This window comes from Petaurus breviceps, unplaced genomic scaffold (assembly GCF_028583685.1).
Source record: "Petaurus breviceps papuanus isolate PSGF00001 unplaced genomic scaffold, PetGlider_PUasm1.0 186, whole genome shotgun sequence".
Lineage (NCBI taxonomy): Eukaryota > Metazoa > Chordata > Mammalia > Diprotodontia > Petauridae > Petaurus > Petaurus breviceps.
The window spans coordinates 40,271,436-40,287,425 of NW_027185798.1; the positions used below are offsets into that span (position 1 = coordinate 40,271,436).

At 43.8% G+C, this 15,990-nt stretch overlaps 1 protein-coding gene across 2 annotated transcripts in view; it reads right to left on the reverse strand.

The window, feature by feature from the left end:
* Window positions 1–12,935, reverse strand: part of VANGL1 (VANGL planar cell polarity protein 1) — a 70,176-nt gene extending 57,241 nt beyond the window's left edge. Inside the window, exon 1 of one of the 2 annotated variants that reach the window (XM_069090271.1) lies at window positions 12,786–12,935. The gene's annotated coding sequence lies outside the window, so the exon portion shown is untranslated. The remainder of the gene's footprint in view (window positions 1–12,785) is intronic. The other variant, XM_069090272.1, reaches the window with a different exon arrangement.
* Between the last annotated feature and the right edge of the window lie 3,055 nt (window positions 12,936–15,990).

Genomic DNA, 15,990 nt, shown 5'->3' on the forward strand with positions numbered 1-15,990 from the left:
TTAGAAATTCAGAAATGCACAAAACATGTATATAGTATTGTATAATATCAACATATTTTATCTTTTAATACCATAATAATTCAGACTCCCTCTCTGGTATGAAGAGAGGGTCAAACAATTTTACTGGGATTTTCCAGATCATGGGGTGCACACCCCTAATCCCCACGATGTAGGAGGGAGAACTGGACTTATCTGAGTATGTATTGTTTCTTCTCTTTCAGAACCATCAGAGTAGGAAGGTACTGTTTCAGTATGTCTGCATTCCTAATGTTAGTGCATGAACAGCCCTTGGTTTATTTGTCTTCAGTAGTTAACCAATTAGCAATGGTATTAACTGCATCACACAGCAAGAGCAGTAGATAGATAGAAAGAAGATAAATTGAGTGAATTTATTAAGCACCTACTGTGTGCCAGGCACCATACTATGTACTGGGAATACAAGTTATGAGCAAGGATGGGAGGGGGAGGGGAGGAGGGGATCAGCCAGGAAGCAGCACGGAGCCCTAGGCCCCAGCTATATAAAGCTTTTGCTCAACTATCAGATCTGAGGGAGCCAGGGCAGGAGTCCAAGTTTCCAGTGGGTAGACAGCATCAGAGTATAAGTATAAAATATTATCCCCATAAACCTGGAGCTTCACACTCTACCACAACATGGCCCAGGCACCTCCCATCCCAACACTGCAGGTCCAAACTGCCTTTCCCTTCTGGTTGTCTCCTTATGCTGCTCCCCTGAGAATAGCTCCTTCATGAGTAGCTCTGCTGGGTCCCATGGACCTGTCCTAAACAGCTATGCTGCTAAAGCCCAGAGTCCTCTGAACTCATGAAGCTCCTTCCTGTCTAACGTCCTTGATTGATTGGGTTTATTTCCTTCTGGGTATAGACAAGGACCTAAGCTACAATATTCTACGGCCAAAGTTATGGGGATTAGGTGGAAGAGGGAGAAATTCCAGCTCCCCAGGAGAGATGATTTACTTTCAAAGACTGGGTTCTTCTTTCATTGCTGGCTATGTTTTCTGCTACCAAAGTTCACTCTCCTTGACATTATGTTGACCATGCCCCCACCGCCTCCCTAGAATAGGAGCTCTTAACCTGTTGTCCAAGAACTTGTTTTAAAACATTTTTATAATTATACTTCTAAATAGTTGGCTTCCTTTATAATTCAATGTAATTTATTTTGGTGTATTTAAAAACATTATTCTGAGAAGGCATCCACAGGCTTCACCAGATTGCTAAAGGCCTCCATTCATGGAGCCAGCTCAAACCTGCTAAAGCCAACTGTTACATTTTCAATGTGAGCATTTACATCTTGGAAAATAGCAAACACAACAAATTAGAGCTTGATTTAAATTGTATTGTTGTGTAGACTTAAGAAAGTGATGCAGAAGATGTTAATAATGAAGATTAAATTTAAAAGTATGTCCAATGTTCCTTTTTTTAAAAAAAAATCCAGTTGTTAAATGTTACCAGCACGTCCTTGGACATATGACACACAGAAAGGTTAAGAACCTCTGCTCTTGGTGTCTTGTTTTATAGAGGTCACCAAGTAATTGACAAATCTGGCCAGCTAAGTTCAAATTCCATTAAATCGGACAAAGAACATGATCACCTTGTAAAAGGATAACCAAGCACAGACACTCCGAACTTCTTTGGGACCCTACAGCAACTTGGCTGTTATCTATCCATTACATTCTCTGATTTCTTCAGTTCAAATGGGCCCTGACTCTAGGATGGAATCCTTATGTTTCAACCTTCTACGCCCTTAACTTTCCAAACCAAAGTAGCTTTCCCTGGCTACCACACTCCAATCTATGTTGTTTCTACCTTTTAAAATGCAATCTCCTGGAGGGCAAGGGTTATCTCTGAGTTTGCATTTGTATTCTCAGCATTTGGGGTAACTAGAGTGCCAGGTCTGGAATTAGGAAGACTCATTTTCCTGACCCTGGACAAGTCACTTAACCCTGTTTGCCTCAATTTCCTCATCTGTAAAATGATCTGGAGAAGTAAATGGCAAACCACCCCAATATTTAGAGTCAGATACAACTGAGATGACCAAAAATTCAGAGGACTTACCAATGTTTGGCAAGGAGTACACATTTAAAGAAAGCTTTTTCATTCATTCATTCATTCCCCCTTCCCATCCATTTCCACAATCCACAGAGGGAGCTAGGTAAAAAAAAAAAAAAATGGATAGAACATTGGGCCTGGAGTCAGGAAGACCTGAGTTCAAATCAAGCCTCGAGAACTTAGTGGTGTGATCCTGGGCAAGTCACTTAACCACTGGCTGCCTCAGTTTCCTCAATTATAAAATGAAAATAATAACAGCACCTCCCTCACAGGATTGTTGTGAGTATCAAATGAGGTACTATTTGTAAACTGCTTTGCAAATGCCCAACACATAGGACACAGAACTTAAAAAATGACCATTCCCTTTCCCTCCTTCCCTTAATCAGCCCTGGGTCAGCTCAAGTCAGGAGAACACAAAAACCAATCCAACCTCTAAGGTACCATTCCTGGTCAAAGAATTTACAGGCGCTCCAGTGAGAAAAATGCAGAGCTAATTAAGTCTGACTGTAAATTAAGGAAAAGGAAGGAAGATAAAGAGAGCACTGAACCCATAAAATCTCAGTTTAATTTATTTAAAAACAGACTTGAGAGTCAGGACTAGAGGTCAGCTGTACTTAAGCAGGAAATATGCCCTGAAGGTTATCATTGCAACTGTGGTATTTACAAGACAATTTGTTGTGCAGGTAAGGTCCTAACAAAGCTCCCAGAAGTAATACAATAAAGCTAAAAGGAGAACTCAACTAACATTTATAGTGCCAGGCACAGGTGCTAAGCACTGAGATGCAAAGAAAAGTGAAAGAGGGTCAGGCCCTACCCTCAAAGAGTTTATAATCTAATACCCACAAATATTAATGGGATTTATAGCAGGAGGGGTAGGGGAAGGGAGGAGAGTATAAACACAGGATCAAAAGATGTTGTGACAGACCCCAGTATACATCGGGAACAATCTGGTTTTGGAATCATAAAATTGTTGGGCTAGAAATAGATAATAGATGTATAAATAATAGAATGCTAAAGGGATCTTGGAGATCATTTAATCCAATCTACTCCATTTTTACAGATGGTGTAAAAAGAGGCCATTCAATACGGGTTAGGCTTTGCTCCCTTCTTCATTTTGATCTTAGTAAAACTGTTCAACTCGATCTTCTTTATCTCTGTAGTCCCTCGACCTTTTATCCTAGAGCCGATCTTGCCCTGAAAACCTCAGCCTTAGATCATCCTCACCATCTGTTGCCTTTGCTTCCAGGCTACTGAACAAAGCTGGAGAATATCACAAATCCCTACTGCGTGGGTCCATGACAAATTTGAGTTATATAATCTCAACTGGGTCCTCCCTGCTGCAAAGCAATCCTTTTACACCTCCTTAATCAAGTCAATATCATGTTCATTTCTGAGGTTTTCACAAATCTTTTCATTGTTTCTCAAATCTCCCATAAGAACTCTACTCCACATCATCTCTGCTAAGAGCCTTGCCTCCTATTTCACTGAAAAAAACTGAGGTTATTGCCAAGAACTTCTCCCTTTTATCTCATCTCACATCTCTCATATGCCTTCCCCAATGGCTACTCCTATTTATCCCTGCTTCACATGAATGAGGTAGCCCCCGTCCTTGCCAAGGGAAACCCCTCTACATTCACAAATGATCAATCGATCAATAAATGAACATTTATTAAGTGCCTGTGTGCCAGGCACTGTGCTAGGAACTGGATGATCTCATCATCCTGACTTTTCCAGCAGATTGCTCCATCATCCCCAATCTCAGGTCAGTCTCTCCCTATTTACTGGTTGTTTGCTTCCCTTCTGTGCCTAAAAACATCCATGGTTCTCTTCTTACCTGTCTGACCATTCCTCGGTTTCTTCTGCTGGATCTTCATCCAGGCCACAACCCATAACTGGGAGTCCTGTAGAACTCTGTTCTAGAACCTCTTCTCTTCTCCCTCTTTATTATTTCACTTGGTGAGCTCCATCTCCCACTGATTCAAATATCATCTCAGATCTTCTCTGGTCCTACACCCTCTCTCCTAACTTCCACACTTGCATCTCCCACATGCCTAGTGGGTATCTTAAACTGCGTGTCCCATACACATCTTAAACTCAACATGTCTGAAAAGAACTCATTCTATTTCCCCCCAAGCCCTCTCCTCTTCCTAATTTCCCTGTGAGTGTTGAGGGCACGACCATCCTCCAAGTCACCCAGGCTTGGGACCTAGGCATCATCTTCAACTCCTCACTCTCTCTCACACCCTATATCCAATCTGTTGCCAAGCCCTTTCAATCTTACCTTTGTCACATCCCTGCTGAATTCCTTCAGCACTTCAAGTCTGGACTACTGCCACAACCTGCTGGCTAGCTTCCCTGCCACAGCCTCTCCCTACTCAAATCCATCTCCTACCTAGCTACCGAAGTGATTTTCCTAAAGTACAAATCTTCCCCTGTCACCTGTCCCTCCATTACTCAACAAATGCCAGTGGCTCCCTATTACCTCTCAAATATAGAATCTTCTGGTGTTCAAAGCCCTTCATAACATGACCTTCCCCCAACCTTTCAGAATTCTTACACCTTAACTTTGCTGTATTTACTCTGCGATCCAGTGATACTGGGCTCCTTGTGGTACCTTGAACAAGATCCTCCATCTTCCAATTCTGGGCCCTTTCATTTGCTGCCCCCCATGCCTAGAAGTCTCTCCCTGCTCATCTCTGCCTCCTGCTCTCCCTGGCTTGCTTCAAGTCTCAGCTAAGACCAGACCTTCTACAAGAAGCCTTTCCCGATTTTCCTTAAAGCCAGTGCCTTCCCTTTACCAATTATTTCCACTTGATCCTGTATCTATCTTTCTGCCACAAAATTGTATATGTAAGTTGTAAACTCTTTGAGAGCAAGGACTGTCTTTTACCTTCTTTTATATCCCCTCATGCTACACATGGTACCTAGCACATAGTAGGTGCTTAATAAATGTTTGTTGACTAAACCCCCGGTACTCACCACCTTTCAAGGATCTCCAAGCACCAAAGGGGATACTGAGACAGGGACTGCCTATAGGCCTCATGTTATTTCTTGAACATGTCAATTTTAGGGGATAGTATAGGCAATTTTATCCACAGTGGTGTTAGAAGAGATATAGACCATATATCTGTCTTGGTTGACATCCATTTGTGGACCAGCTAGGTGGCACAGTAGATAGAGTATCATGTCTAGAGTCAAGAAGACTTATCTTCCCAAGTTCAAATCTGGCCCCAGACACTTACTGGCTGTGTGACCCTGGACATGTCACTTAACACTATTTGCCTCAGTTTCCTCATCTGTAAAATGGCTAGAGATGGAAATGGCAAACCATTCCAGTATCTTTGCCAAGAAAATCCCAAAAAGAATCATGCAGAGTCATACACAACTGAAAAATGACTGAACAGCAGCAACATCAATTTAGATTCTGGAACCAAAAGGCAAACATCTCAGGAAGGACTTTCTTACCCTTTATTAACTGAAAAGCAGAGTTCAGTGGTTCCTCCTAGTATTTTCCCTCAAGTCATATCCACTAACATGAAACAGAGGTGAGTACCACTTAAAGAATAAATCAGGGGTTCCTAACCTTTCTGGGGCCACAGACTCCTCTGACAGTCTGGTAAAGCCTACAGATCCCTTCTCGGAATAATGTTTTTGTTTTTTTAAAGCAATTGGGGTTAAGTAACTTGCTCAAGGTTACACGGCCAGTTATTTCTGGGTGTGGTGCTAAGTATCAGAGCCCGGACTTGATCCCAGGTCATCCCGACTCTGGGGCCGCTCTTACTCACTGTGCTACCTGGCCGCCCCTCGGAATAATGTTTTAATAAAATACATAGGATAACATAGGAGACCAATTATATTGATACACAGTGATCAAAACATTTTTTTTTAAATAATGAGATCATAGATACCAGTCTAAGTGAATAGAAATTTATAGTGAGGGGGGTTAAAGAATTGTGGGAAGTGACAGCAGCAAAAATAAAGTAGCTCTCATCAATAATGAAGAGATAAAAATATGAGTTGAAAAGCTGCCGTTCTCTTTCAAACAAAGAGTTTCTGTTTGGCTAGGTTTTAAAGGGGCCTATCTACCTTGGGAAGAGCATACAAAACCACAGACTGAATTTGAAAAGTCAAGCATATCCACATTCTCTTGCGGTTGATTTCCCAGTATAACAATTTAGGATACAGTACTCATCCTTATAAGTTCTTTTGAGCAGTATTACTGGATTTCTTCCACTCCCAACTCCCCTTTAATGGGTAATTTGATGTCATAGAAGAAGAAGCCCTGAGTAAAATCCAAGCCCTATTCATGTGGAGGTTGTCCAAATGCTCCTAATCACAAACGACTTTGTACAGGCTGTATTGAGCCCCAGGACACAATGATGCCTCTTTAATGAAATCCATAGAAATGTGAAAGACATTTTCCTTTCCACCATTGCTGCCTGTAATGAAGGAGATGAAAAATACAAATTGCCCAGACTATGGTATAACATGTTGCTAGGCAAGAAGTCCGTCAAATGAACCTGTGAGTGGTCACATGGGTACACACAGGAAGGAACACACAGCCATTGTACTGGTGGAAAGCCTCTCCAAATTTACTAGGCTGGTCCTTCAAAATAGGGAGTCTGGTTCTGGGGTCCTTCTCAAGGCTTTCCAGCATGACAGACCATCTGGGGGTACAGTCTTCAAGAAAAGCACGTATCTTATCATACAGTGGAAAAAGCACTAAATTTGGAATGAGATGACCCAAGGTCAAATCTCACCTGTGCCACTTAATATTTATGTGATTGTCACATGTCACTCTGGGCCTCAGTTTCCTCATCTGTAAAAGAAGGGAGCTGAACTAGATGACCTCTTCAGTCCCTTTCCAACTCTAAATCTATATATGCAGTTGTCACCTGTCTACAGTGAACCATGCCCAGAACGGAGAAGAAAGAAGATGAGCTGCAGTGTTATTTGGGAGACTGTGTTTTCAACAATCCCAAACTGTAGGATACTAACAAAAGGGCATCTCTTAAGACCAACATTGCCTCAGTGAGGCCGCATGGCTGTGAGTCATCAAACACGACAATCTCAGAACAATCAAAATTAAAAATTACCCAAAGGCGAGTGGAATGACCATTGTGGTGGCAAAGCCACCAGTTATTTACACTCGACAAATGACGTGAAAGTCTGCCTTCCCCCAGACTTTCCAATCTTATTTTCCCCATTCGTGTGCCCCAAATCTGATTCCCTTTAACATATTATTGAAGAGATCTACTACTAGAAAGGGCATCCAGGTGACATAATGGATAGAGCACCAAGTCTGGAGTCAGGAAAACCTGAGTTCAAATCCAGCCTGAGACATTTACTAGCTATATGAACCTGGGCAAGTCACTTAATCCTGTTTGCCTCAAGTTCCTCATCTATAAAATGAGCTGGAAAAGGAAATGGCAAATCACTCCCACATCTTTGCCAAGAAAATCCTAAATGGGGTCACAAAGAGTCAGACATGACTGAAACAACTGAATGACTACTATTTTAAGTAAGTATAGGACAAGAGATGGACAGTCTGGGTGCTTCACTGGTATCTGAGAATTTAAAAAAATGAGGTCAGCAGAGTACTACAGAGCAGGTATGCTATGAAGATTTATAGAACATAACCACTAAGAATGGTAGAAGAGAAGGAAGAGAGAAAACAGTGATCTGCAGAGGCTGTTCTTTATTGGCTTTCTGTTCCTTATTAACCATAGGATCTTAGATAAATCCCTTTACCCTCTAGGACTCATCATCCTTATCTGTAAAATGAGGGGGTTAGATCCATCTTCCTCTACATCTGTGCAAGGAGTATCCACCCCCAAAGAAACCACGTATCCATCAACACATCAAATGGCAGGATTCTCCTTTAAATATAGGATTAGAAAAACTTAACTGTATTTTGTGGGTTTTCCTTATGTCTTGGGGCAAAAACAATCTTTTCTATGGGAATACATCTTCAATTTTATAATTATCTTTCCATTTTGTCATTATGATCATTATGATTATTTGACCACTGGCCATCTAAAAGAATTTGTTTTATGTTAGCTTTACAACCCAAAACATTGATCTGGTAAACCAGAGGACAACTATAGTTAGGGAGGCTGCGGATGGATACATCATAGCTGCCTGAGCTGGGTACAATGTGCATAGAACTTTTCTAATAGCTTAGATATTAAAGGGCCTTAAAGAACCATTTTGTCCATCCACTCCTTTTACAAATAGATAGACTGATCCGTTGTTTTTGAGTCCAACTCTTGGTGACCCCATGGACCATAGTATGTTAATATTGTCCATCCATGGGTTGTTTTTGTTTTTTTTTTAAGCAATTGGGGTTAAGTAACTTGCTCAAGGTTACATGGCCAGTTATTTCTGGGTATGGTGCTAAGTATCCGAGCCCAGATTCAATACCAGGTCATCCCGACTCTGGGGCCCGTGCTTTTACTCACTGTGCCACCTGGCTGCTCCTGTGGGGTTTTCTTAACAAAGAAACAAGAGGGGTTTCCATTTCCTTCTCTAGTGGATTAAGGCACAGAGAGGTTCAGTGACCTGTCCAGGGTCACAAAGCTAGTAAGGCCAAATTTGAACTCAGGTCTTCCTGACTCCATGCCCAGTGCTCTATTCACTGAGCCACTTAGCTGCCTTAAAATAGCACTAATACCAGCATTTATATAGCACTTTAATGCTTGCAAAGCCCTTTACTTATGCTATCTCCTTTCATCTTTACAACAGCCATGGGAGACAGGTGCTATTATTATCCTCATATGAAAGAGAAGGAGATTGAGGTAGACAGAGGTTAAGTGACTTGTCCAGAGTCACAGAGGTAGAAAGTATCTGAGGGTAGATTAGGTGCTCAGTGTTGACAGCACTGGGCTTAGAGTCAGGAAGACTTATCTTCCTGAGTTCAAATCCAGTTTTAGACACTTATTAGCTGTGTGACCCTGGGCAAGTCATGTAACTGTGTTTGTCTCAGTTTCCTCATCTGTCAAATGAGTTGGAGAAAGAAACCGCAAATGGAGAAACCCCCAAACGGAATCACAAAGAGTCAGACATGACTGAACAACAATTCCTTGACTCCAAGTCCAACACTCAATCCACTGAACTACTTAGCTGCTTCTGGGGCTTCAGGAGATTAATTAACCTCCCTGTATGGTGTCAAAGACTTATGTTTCCTTAGGGAATGCTATCTACCACCATGCAATTTTAAAGCTTGACAAACATCAAGCACCCACTGTGCTGGCACTGTAGGATTTACTTGGATAAGCCATAGCCCTGCTCTCATGGAACTTCCAACTTAGTACACTACTTGCTTCGCTATAATATTAATTTTGAAAATAAATTCTCTTATCTATTCCCTTTCACTCCTCTTTGTCACTGATCCACATGCCCTAAAGCCAGGATAATGAATCAAGGGGGAGAGGGGAAAGGGAAAAGAGGGGAGGGAGAAGACAGACAGAGAAACTGAGGAAAAAGAAGCACATGAAAGTATATGTTGCCATGGGATTGGTAAGAGAGAATGTATGGCCAGGATCTCCATGAATTTTGCCAGACCAGTGTTCTACAGCATAAAGACAACTCATAAAATCTAGGACTGGAAATGATATTAGGGATAATAATATCCAAACTGTTCATTTTACAGATGAGAAAGTCGAGGTCCTCAGAGGCAAGAGGCAAAATGATTTCTCTACTTCCTTACCAAGAGAACCTAGATTCGAATGCCAGGCTTGACTACAAGCTCAAAGCTCTTAGCTTGGTGACAATGTTGGATGATGCTGATTGCATATTCAAGAACTCAAGCTGCTTCTCTGTAACCACTCTTAAATGAATGCTTTTCTGCCTTGGTCACATGTAAAGCAAATGGCAGGCTTCTTCCACCTCCACTGAAATATAGATTTCAGCTCCTTCCCCAGATGAAATCTCTCTAGGGTCCATTCACTCTAATCCCTTTTGCAACCCCTTTATCATTGGTGTACATGTGTTTGAACAGCTGTAAGTGGTTAGGAATCTGTTTTTGTGTTTGGAGTAGCATATTATTTTTATCTCTAGTATGATTTTTATTCAGGTGTGTTCTCTCTCTCCCCCTTCCCTTCTTCCATGCCTCCTATTTCCCCTCCCCCTCTTCTTCCATGCCTCCCATTTCTTTTGTAGCAAACTCCCTAGGGTGTCTGACACAGTGAAGGCTCAGCATAGTAAGAGTTGATAATGATGACAAGAATTGAAACCGACAGCAGAGAAACATACATGTACCCTTAGTAACACATTCAGGCTAGTGAATTGGAGATATCTGATGGAGAGCCCCTCCCAAGAAAGTCAAAGCTGCCCTTAGGGGCAGCTGGCCTGGCCCCTTCCCCCCCTCACCATCCTGAAATGGCACTCTCACTGGCCTAATTCAATTAGTTTCATTAGAAATTCTACAGTAATACAGCACTTATAGGAGAAGCCTCTTGACTAACAGGTGGATAGCCAAGTCATAAATTCTTCAAAAACATCCTCTATTCATTCTTCAATTTCATCTCCTGCCCACAGGTACAAATATGGCCCAGGAGTGCCTCAATTATAAAACACATTGGGGGGCCAGGGGCAACAGGAGCCAGGGCAAGGCTCTAAAGAGCTTTTTATTTTGCAATGGACAAAACTACTTTTAATTTTTTTTTGTAGGGATCTGAAATTTAAATTTATCATACTGCCACTATCCTTACGCTCCCACAGAAGTCCAAATTCATGTAGGGCTAAGAGTATATTGGCTGGCAAATGATGTCTCCAAATGTGGCACTGGAAAAACTCGTACCACATTTTACTTTCAAATTAAGAATCAACACATTGGTCCCCTATGATCATGGGGGAAACACCACCTACATCATATTCTAATTACATTGAGGAGCTCCCCAAATCTGGGAAGGCTATAGGCACGGATTAGAGTGTGTTGTTTCTTTGAACTGTAAAACAAGCTTCCTCCCACAAATCAAAGCCCCAACTATATCACACTGACTTAATTCAACCCTAAAAACTCTAATTAGTGGTTACATAAAATGGCTAATTATGCCTCCCTAGATTCAGACAGTTTCTGCCATCTCACTTAAAGACTCTTAGGAGACGTGTAATCAAACAACCCACCCTTTGGAAAGAGAATGCTAATTAGCATTGTTGATTAGTGACACAAGTTATAATATTTTTCAGCAGCTCCTGCAAAATTTAAAAACATGTCAGTGAAAACACCAGATTCTTTACAGCTTACTTGCTTTTCAAAAGAGTAGATAAAAGTATACAAACATTTCCCAGTGCCCTTCTCATGAAGTTAGCAAAAAACGCCATAATATGCATGCTAACACCTTCTAACTAGCGGCTAAACGTACCCCCTAACACTCTCATTAAATAAGGTTTTGGCCTACGAGGCAGATATGTAATGCAAAAAATGAATTAATTAGATTCAACAAGCATGTAAGTTCCTACTACGCGCAAGCCATTGTGCTAAATGTTAGGGAGAGTAGAGGTAAAACTTGGGAAAAAAAACTGCCCACGAGGAGCGCGCGCGCGCGCACACACACACACACACACACACACACACAGACACACACACACAACACACTCGCTCATGGGGTGTGGGGGAAGGTATGTGAGGTGGGGAAGGGAGCAGGGTAGGATTCCAGGACAGCCAGGCCCTATTTCCTAAGGAGCTCTAGTCTCCCCGAACCAACGCGTTTAAAATTTTATAATGCTTTCTTTACACTTCTTTTACTAGCCTCATTTCTTGTAGCAGTTCAAAGGCTCCGGGAGGAAATGAGGTCCTGTCCTGCGGTTGACTCTGCCCCAGCGTGTATCTGGAGTTCTCCTAAGAGGGGTTTCAGCGCTGCGCCAGCCTATTTCTGCTCCACCCCGGCGTTTTTTGAAAGTAAACTCCTACCTGCCTGTTGCTCCCTGAAGCGCAGCGGGGCTCCGCCGGCTGGGCCTTCAGGGCTGGCTCAGTTATATAAGGGAGGTGTGAAAATGGGCAACCCCTCCCCAGTCTCAGACTAGGCAGCTCCGGGGTCACGGGCTGATGCTCTAATCCAGGCTCATCGCCTAGCTGGGAAAGCCATGGGGATCTCTGTCCCCCTCTTCTTGGAGGTCCGGAGCTGGCCCTAACGCGGCCAAGTCCTATCTTTCCGGCCACCCGAGGCCTCCCTGGGACCCGCTGCATCGGATAAGCCGCTTGAGATGCGGCCAAGGACGTGAAGCTGGCTCTTGTTTCTCCACGCTCCGGGAGTCCCGAAAATTGCGCTCCTGAGTAGACCTCTCCGAGCCACCACCACCCCCCAAGATAAGGGACGTGGGAAGGGAGGACGAAGAGGGGAGAAACTGGGGCTGGGAAGGGCATCTTGGCACCACGTACAGATGTGAGGTTGCGGAGTCGGGGAGAAGGGTGCGGCGGGAAAGGAGGGCACATCTGTTGGGGGAGTGGAGGGAAGCGGGGTTCCCAGGGTCAGGAGAAGAGAGAAATGGGGCGGGGTCCCCTAGCCAGCAGTGACGGGAGGGGTCCCTGGCTGGGAGAGGAGGGAATCGGGGCCCGAGCCCGGGTAGAGGGCGGGAGCGCAGTCCCGGGGACGGAGCGGAGCTGCGGGGAGATGCGGGGTCCCGGGGTGGGGGGCGTCTCCCCCGGGAGGTCCTCTCCCAGGCGCTACTCGAGGTTCAGTTCCCCGGCCCAGTCCCTCTCGGTCTTCCCCGGGGCTCACCTGGATCCCAACGGGTGCGGACGACCCCGGCACGGGGTCTCGGCGCCCAGCAGCCCCCCGGCTCTGCGGCCTGCGCTGGGCTCCGTGCAGAGGCTCCGCGCAGCGCCGCCGCTGCTCCGCTGCTGCTTTCCGCTTCCTGTCCCGGCACCGCCCCGCAGCCCAGAGCCCAGCCCCGCCGCCGAGAGAGTGAGCGAGCGAGATCCAGAGCCCGAGCCCGGCGCGGCCAGAAGCCAAGAAGCCGCCGGGAGCGCAGCCAGCGCAGCGCAGCTCAGCCCTACCCTGCCCTGCCCTGCCCACCTGCAGGCACTGGGGCGGAGTCCCGGGCTTCCCCACGCACGCCACTCAGGCACAGCCCCCGCACACTGGGAGCCCCCTGCCTTACCAGACACCTACTCCCAGCAAGCTAGCACATCTGGAAAACCGCCAGCCCCGTGCCACTAACCCTCTACCACTTCGCACTCTGCCCACGTTGTATCCGACGTGTGGAATGTAAGCACATCGAGGACCCGCACAGATTGTTTTGTCCCCGAGGTCGCTGTTCCCAGCACTGCAGAGTGTCTCGCACCTAGCAGGGGCTTAATGAATGAATGCCTGTTGGATTGGGTTGGATCAGATCGACTCCAGTACGACATCATGCTAAGTCTTCCAAGTGTATAGAGCTACAAAGATTAAAAAAAAAAAAAAACAGTTCCTGCCTTCAAGGAAATTACCTTCACATCCCCAAAAGTATTACTAAAGTGTAAGAAGTTAAAAAAAAAAATCAGAGCTGCACAAAGGAATCCTTGAGTAACCAAAACAAATGTTCTATGGTCCATGACTTCATTCACAGGAGAGTTCTTTAGGGGCCGAAATCAAAATCTATTTCCTAGCACTTTATACACAATTTTTATGGTTTTGCTACATGTAATTTTCCATATTCTAAACTAGATGCTGGGGCAGCTGGGTGGTGCATTGTATAGTGTGTCAGGTCTGGAGAGGATTGTTTCACCGATGAAATGAGAAAATATTTCTAAAGCACTTAACACAGGACTTGATAGATAGTAAGCGCTGTATAAATGTTAGCTATTACTACTACTATTAGAAGCGTTTACAATTATTATAAGGTTTCAAGTGTATAGGACTGAGCTAGAAGCAACCTGGAAGACATCTCACCCAACTACATGTTACAGATGAGGAAACATGCATAGAGAATTGAGGTGATTTAATCAAATCCACTCAGTCACCAAGCATTTATTAAGGCTTGCTATGGCACAGGATACAAAGAAAGGTAAATATTTAGAGCCTACCCTCCAGGACAGCTAAGCTGCTCAGTAGACAGAGATCTGAGTTCAAATTCAGCCTCAGATAATTTCTAGCTTTGTGTCCCTGGGCAAGTCATTTAATCTCTGTTTTCTTAATTTGCTGGAGAAAGAAATGAAAAACCATTCCAGTATCTTTGCCAAGAAAGCCCCCATGAACAGTATTGATATATGGTTCATGGGGTCACTAAGAGTCAGACACGACTCAACAACAAAAAAACCTCAAAAGAATTCATGTATAATTGGGGAACCAATGTGCAAAAAAAAAAAAGTATATATAAGAGATGTCATTGGCATTAATCTCAGAAGGAAGCTGCTAGAAGGGAGCCTTACCCATGTAAGGACAGATAGGTAGGATTTTAGCTGAGTCTTGAAGAAAGCCAGGCAATCTAGAATTTCAAATGTAAAACCTTTGACTGCAAAGCTACTCCTCTCTCCACTACACAGGGTGTTGGAGTGAAGGACAATGGGGTAGGAGAGAGAAAACAGGACTTTATAGTATTTGTTTCTAAAAAATAAATTAGGCATTTTGTGTGCTATCCACTAAATTCCAGATAACAGAGAAGGAATGCTGAACATGACCAGGGTGAAATCTTTCTCTACCCCCACCCTCCCAAATAACAGAATTCTATAGTCTCACCACCTTTGAAGCAAGCTGTGTAATCCTAGAATTACCCTAGGAACCTGGATCCCTCCCTATTCACTCTACTCCTCCCGAAGTCAACTTTGACCCCATTTGACTGTGCACTTGGAATACCCACTCAATTTACAACAAATTCCCTTACATCTTCTGACTTTTTCCACTAACACTCCTTAGACTTCCATTTCTGAAATGTGATATCTGACTTTCCCTTGAGGGTACCATATGCCTCACAACCCTCTTCCTTAGAGGATACTATTTCTTTCCTTTACAGACCCAGGGTGGGAGTTTGGCATACTCCTTAGTATAAACTGCCACTTCCTTAGAAATCATCTCATCCAATTACGTTTTACAGATGTACTTGAGATTGGTTTTAGCTTTCCACTCCTGTGATCTGCTCCAAGGTATTTTTTGTCTTTATTGGAGGGGGGGGAGAGGGGACAGTAAGAGGGGAACAGGATTTTTTTTTCTTTTTGGAGGGGGGAAGGCAGGGCAATTGGGGTTAAGTGACTTGCCCAAGGTCACATGGCTAGTAAGTGTTAAGTGTCTGAGGCCAGATTTGAACTCAGGTACTCCTGACTCCAGGACCAGTTCTCTATTCACTGTGCTACCTAGCCGCCCCAGGAACAGGATTTTTTATCAATGATAGGAGAGGTCCCTGGAAAGAGCCAGAGGAAAGAATATATTTGCCATTGTCGAGTCATTTCAGACATGTCTGACTCATTGTGACTCCATTTAGGGGCTTTCTTGGGAAAGATACTGGAGTGGTTTGCCATTTTCTTCTCCAATTCATTTTACAGATAAGGAAATTGAGGCAAACAGGGGTAAGTGACTTGTCCAGGGTCACACAGCTCATAAGTTTCTGAGGCTGAATTTGAACTCATAAGAGGAGTCTTCCTGATTTGAAGCCCAGTGATCTACTTCACCAAATACACAGAAGAAGATTAAAGATTAAGAGAGAAGAAGAAAAAATGAGGAGGAGGAGTGGAGGAGATAAGAGAGGCTGAAATCAAAGTGACACATGGAGGAAAGAGTTAACTTTGGCAAGAAGGAAGCCTGCTTCATCCTTTTAGTATTAGGAAGAAGAAGAAGGTGGAAGAAGATGAAGGATTTCTGAGGTGGGGGGTGGGGCAGAAAAAGCAGTAGAGAGAACTTCTATCAAATGGTCTCAATCTTCTCAGTTTGGTTCTCTCCTGAAGGAATGGAGTAGAACGTGGGGTTTGAGGAGAAAAGGTTTGTTGCAATTTCTGTAAGGAATATTATAGTC